This window comes from Ornithorhynchus anatinus, chromosome 12 (genome assembly GCF_004115215.2).
Source record: "Ornithorhynchus anatinus isolate Pmale09 chromosome 12, mOrnAna1.pri.v4, whole genome shotgun sequence".
NCBI lineage: Eukaryota > Metazoa > Chordata > Mammalia > Monotremata > Ornithorhynchidae > Ornithorhynchus > Ornithorhynchus anatinus.
This window is the reverse complement of record NC_041739.1, coordinates 28,880,680-28,886,650: the sequence shown is the minus strand read 5'-3', so window position 1 is coordinate 28,886,650 and position 5,971 is coordinate 28,880,680. Positions and strand designations below refer to the sequence as shown.

General features: G+C 54.8%; 1 long non-coding RNA gene across 1 annotated transcript; it reads right to left on the bottom strand.

The window, feature by feature from the left end:
• Window positions 1-823: 823 nt before the first annotated feature.
• On the bottom strand, window positions 824-5,484 carry LOC120638732. The gene is made up of 3 exons (XR_005660623.1): window positions 5,347-5,484; window positions 3,029-3,407; window positions 824-1,915 (listed from the first exon to the last, which is right to left on the bottom strand). It is a non-coding gene; the product is annotated as an uncharacterized LOC120638732 (long non-coding RNA).
• Window positions 5,485-5,971: the final 487 nt, after the last annotated feature.

Genomic DNA, 5,971 nt, shown 5'->3' with positions numbered 1-5,971 from the left:
GGAAAAAAAACCAGATCCACTACTTCAATAAGAAAATAAGTTAGGTACTTATACAGCTAACTTGACTTTTTTAATATATACTTTCCGCTTAAATGGAAAGGTTTTGTTCATTTGCCAAACTATTGGGAAAGCTCTCTCAAAACCTGGCAGTTCTGTCCATAAAACAACCTGCTCAAGAGATTCATGTTTGACACCCAGATTGGTCTAATCTGGGCAAAATCTGTTTGAGAAAGGTGCGAACAAAAGATTCCTATCCTTCTTCTGACAGGACTGTATGCTTAATTTTTAAAACATTAGTTTTTCAACAGCTAGGGAAATGTCCAAAAAACAAAACAAAAACAAAAAACCCCAAAACACCTGAGTATCGATCAGCACAACTAACTGTTCCAAGCATTTGGCAGAAGAGACGAATACCAGATTGGCCCTCCAGTCCACGGCAGTCACTCCTGGGGGGCGGTGGGAAGGGAAGTGAGGAGCTTGAAAGAGGAAGCAGTAGAGGTGCTTAGTACAGTGCTCTGCACTTAGCACGTGCCCAGTTCAGGGCTCTGCACCAGTAACAGTGCTCTGCGCACAGTAGACGCTCTAAATATGGCTGAATATGAGCCGACTTGGCTGGCGAGCGGGGTTCCCCTGCCTCAGAGCTCCTGCTCCTTGCCCTGCCTCCGCCCCCGACTCGCTCGGTGACCGCAGCAGCCTCCTCGCGGGACTTCCCACCCATGAACGATGAATCGGGTTGCCCGCAGGAACCCCCCAACTCCTCACGACCCTCCCCCCTCCTCCATTTCGACTCTCTCGGATCCGTCCCAGCTCTTAGTAACACTGCTTGGCCCGGAGTAAGCGCTTCACAAATACCACAATTATAATTATTTTGAGACTGTGAGCCAGGGACTGAGTTTCTCACCCGGGATTTCTTCCCAACCCAGCGCTTTGCCCACAGCAGGCACTGAGGAAATATTACTGCTACTACTACCAACACCCGTAGCTGTGAGAGCCACAAAGGCAGAAGCCAGAGAGGAAGCACCAGCGTAGGAGGCTAAAGGGTGTTTTGCTCAGAGTTAGGGATACAGATTGTGGATCTCATCAACTCAGGCACGCACGTTCCCGGCTTGGGCAACTTGACTAAAAAAAGCAGCAGGCAAAGGGACATGTGAGCGGGGTCATGCTCTCCAGTGCAAAACAACTTAAGACACCGCCTGATGGTCGGGCCCTGTTCTAGAGACAATCGAGAACAATTGAAGGAAGTCTTTCATCCAACTAACACGCTGCAGTGGAAATTACCATTCTGGACATCTTTGAGGGCCACAGAAGTGTTCGAACTCGGTGACTGCTGAACGTGAAATCTGTTTAGTTTCAATTACCTTTATCCCTTCATTCGTCTTGGATTCGTAACGGGAATGAATCTTCCCGGATGGAGGGTCTAGGCCCTGCACTATAATCTTACTTCAGAGAGCCATTCTCTTTCCCCTCTCTCGCCACGTCCCACCTCGAGTAGCCCTTCAGAAATGGGGAGAAGAGCAAATGATAACGGAGTCATTTAGGAGAGGTCCATCGGGCTCAGGTTGTGGCGTCTGCGGCTCCCATTGGTTCTACATTTCTATGGGTCATTTAATAAACGTTTAATAACTGCGAATCAATTGTTACTTGTTAAAGTGACTACGTCGATTCATAAGATGTAGAACAGGGTTTTCATTGTGAATATATGCAGGTCCACGCATCACAGCATTCATGTGTTGATGACATCATCCTGAATACCACTTGAACAAACATGGGGATTTCGCTCACACTCCTGCATCTCACCCGAATACGGCTAATTGAGACCGTCGCTCTATCAGTCGTCCCTTTTCTCTCAAAATTTGAATACCTTTCCTCACAGGGCACGGTTCACTTTTCTGGCTGTGTGACTGCCGTTCAGCTCCTGAGAAAGTATTCGTAACCAATCTAAAAAATTCACGTATGACAGACCACGCTTGAACTGCAATAGTCACCGTTAGAGAATCAAAATGTCTCACATTCGGCCCGACCATTAATCAAGTAACGGATAAAAATGATTACAGGGGGCTTTTCAAGGAGTTATGGCAGGGGTCTAAAGAAATGCAGAAATAGCTAGCTACGGGTTACTAGGTCATTCGGCCCTAACAAGGCTCAGCAGCATTTGTGACATACACATCCCTCCCCAAGCTTCCTGTCATCACACACGTATGTGCCTCTGGCCCCTGAGGCCCCTGACTGGTCAAAGGAAACCCAAAATGAGCCCTGCCAAAACTATGTCTCATGGGAGAGACTCGCACCTTTGGCTAGCCACCCCAAACCACATCAGGGATTCCAGCCTTCTCCACCCCCTGATCCCCAACCCCACGGTGCTAGAGAGCCACTGGCTTCCTTAAGCGCGGGGCAGGAATACAACCCCATTACTGCTCTTCTGAAAGTCCCAGTCCAACTTCACAGCCCAAGGAAGTTTTTAGGGAGCGCCTTCTCGGAGCAGAGCACTATATCAAGTGCCTGGGAGGCGGCATTAGTTATTGGACATGATCCCTGCCCCTATTTACGATTGAGTGGAGAGGTCGCTTTAAAATAAATGACAGGTAAGAGAAGAACCCGAGTTTCGGGACATGAACGAAAGCACCTTTCTAGCTTCTGATGTACTCTGGCCAAGGGCTTAGCACAGCGCTTGGTATTCATCAGGCACTCGACTTCCACTGATTGACTGGGTGGAGTTTCAAAATTGAGGAGACGGGAGTTAGGGAATCTTGAAGCCGTTCCAAAATGCAGGGGGTCTGAGCCTAAGCTCCATGGGAAACAGCAATAACCAGATGGGTGTGGCTGGCAGGAACTGGAGATTAATTAGATGGCTCATTTTGGGCAAACACGTGAGGGCAAGGAGAAAGGTTCTGACCAAGTTCTGCAACCAGTGGACACAGCCACTAACCGGAAGACGGGCTTCCTAGGTACTCCTTGAAGGTCTGCCGGTCAGTCACATAAACCAACAGTAAAACCATTTTTGTCCTGAACCGAGGGAGCTAGGGCTTACCGATTTCAATGACGGATAAGAAGTTAAAATTCCAGAGTTACTGAAATTCCCAGAGCCCACCACATAATTTAGCAACCGAAATCCCGAATCCAACGATGGAAGTGCATCCTCTGGGTTTCCCCTCATGACAAATGAATGTCCCGGGGAAGACCGTCTTAAGCCGAAGAACTTAGTTCTGATTGCTGCCTCCTCTTCCTTTCAATATCCCAAGTCAAATAGCTGCGTCCCAGCAAACATCTCGTCCCCGGGCTTGTGTAAACGAGTCCGGGGATGAATTTTTCCAAATCTCTCAACTGCTTTTCAGGCCCTCTTCCGTTCTGATGTACAAACATGTAGAGCGACGACTCTCCAACTACTCTAAATACAACTTGACCGTACCCTACAAGCAGATACAACAGGGAAGAACAAGCGGGTGTGAACTTGATTCAAAACAGAAAAACACAAATTAAAAGCAGAGAGATCAGGGGCGGGGGTGCGATTTTGGTCACCGCTTCTCCCCGGGACCTAAATCTGTCAACATCCCCGCACCCCTGGGAAGGAACCCTTCCGTTTCTGCATTTACGTGGTCAATAACAGATCTACTATCAAGGGGCAAAGAGCAGGGAGCGATTTAACCGGCCGGATCCCGGCTAGGACGGCTTCAAGCCCCTCTTATTTCGCTTAGCCCGGTGGGACGGGCACAGTACCAGGCCCGACTAGGAACCCACCCCAGCGCTCAGCACACAGTAAGTCCTCCGAGACCCCCATAAAATGAGTGGTTCCTTATTCTTTTCTTTAAAAGCGTACTTTTGTCCACCGGCACCCTAAGCAACACGGTCCGGCCCACCGGGTCTGACAGGCTCCCGGACTAGCCGGGACCACCGCCGCAGGCCAACAGGGACCATAAAGGAGGGCAAAGCTGATCCCACCCACTGATCGCGGCCACCTCATCGACGATTGGAAATTTAATTTGGAAATTTAACCCCTTCGAAGGCTGCCCAGCATCGCCGGGGAGGGGGGCAGAAAAACACGACGAGAACCTCCGGAGGGGAGGGGAGGGACAAGGAAGCCTCTCCTCGGCTCCTGACAACGCCAGTCGCCCCCCCACCATCCTGGGTTGGGATAAAAACCGTGACGCCCCAGAGGAGAAAACCTTTTCTTCTTCTTCTTCTTCTTCTCCCTCCGACAAAGCGGCCTCGGCCGAGGAAGCCCCGCACCTCTGCCAGCTGCCCCCCGCCAACCCCACGGGACAATCATCCCCGCATCCCGCCGGGAAGGGGAAGGGAAAGGGGAGGAAAGGGGAAAAACAGGGAAGGGAAGGGGGAAAAAAAAGAAAAATGGGAAGGGAAAGGGGAAAAAGAGGGAAAGGAAGGGGGGGGAGAAAAAGGGGAAGCGAAAAGGAAGGGGAGGAAAGGGGAAAAAGAGGGAAGGGAAGGAGGGGAAAAAAATAAAAATGGGAAGGGGAAGGGGAGGAAAGGGGGAAAAGAAGGAAGGGGGGGAAGAAAAATGGGTAAAAGAAAGGGAAGGGGAGGAAAGGGGAATGGGGGGGAAGAAGAGGGAAGGGGGGAAAAAAGAAAAATGGGAAGGGAAAGGGAAGGGGAGGAAAGGGGAGGGGGGAAAGAAGAGGGAAGGGAAGGGGGGGAAGAAAAATGGGAAGGGGAGGAAAGGGGAGGGGAGAAAGAAGAGGGAAGGGAAGGGGGGCAAAAAAAGAAAAATGGGAAGGGAAAGGGAGGAAGAGGAAAGGGGAGGGGGGGAAGGAAAATAGGAAGGGAAAGGGAAGGGGAGGAAAGGGGGGGGGAAGAAAAATGGAAAGGGAAGGCGGGGGAAAGAAGAGGAAAGAGAAGGGGGAAAAAAAGAAAAATGGGAAGGGAAAAAAAAGAAAAAAGGGAAGGGAGGCCGGGGGATTTCAGACGGTGGGGCGGAGGAAAGAGACAGGGGCCTGGCGGTTTCTGGAGGCGGGTGATGTGCGTGTAAAGGGGAGGCCGGGGGGGGGGGGGGGGGCGGGGGTCTGTTTTCTGTTTTTGTTTTGTTGAGAGAGAAGACAGACAGACAGACAGACAGACAGACAGACAGGCAGGCAGGCGGACCCCTCGGGGAGGCCGCGGGGCGGCCGGCGCAACCTGCCGGGCCGGACCGGGCCGGGCCGGGCGGCCATGCGGGGCTTCGGGGCGGCTGCCTGTCCGTCTTTCCGTCCGGGGGTCCGGGGGTCCGGGGGTCCGGGGGTCCGGGGAAGAGCGCCGGTTATTGTCCGCCCGTCCGCCGGGGCCCTTGGCCGGGGGTCCCGTTCCCGGAGGGAGCAGACAACGAGGAGCCCCCCGGCAGCGGCCGGTCCTTCCTACCTGCCGTGTCCGCCCAAGGGGGGGGGGAGGGGCCGGACCCCACCCGCGGCTCCGAGGGGAGACGTCCAGACAGAGCGGCCCGAGCTCCGGCGGCGGCTACGACACAGCCCCCAGCTCGGCCCGGCCCGGCCCGCGATGGTCGCCCCCCACGCTCCGCCCCGCCCCCTCCCTCTCCCCTCCCCCCGCAGCGCCGAAGGCGCGCGCCTCCTCCCGGGCCGGGGGGCGGGGGGCGGGGAGCGGGGCCTGTCAAAGCCGCCCCTCCCTCCCTCCCTCCCTCCCCCGCACCTGCGCCCCCACCTCCCGCCCTCCCCGGGACAACAGGCAGCGCCGCCCCCCCTCCCCTCCCCTTCCCTCCCCTCCCCTTCCCTTCCCCCCCGGCCTCCATCGCTCAGTCTCTGCTCGCACTTTGACAGTTGCGGGCGCCCGTGGCCCCCGCGCAACGCGGGGAGGGAAAGGGGGGGAGGGCAGAGAGCGGGCTCTCCCTCCCCCCACCCTCCGAGGCTCCGCCCCTTTCCCCCCCACCCTCCGAGGCTCCGCCCCTTTTCCCCTCCGCCCCTTTCTCTCCCCACCCTCCGAGGCCCTGCCCCCTCTCCCTCCCCTCTGCCTGCAGAGGCCCCTCCCCGCC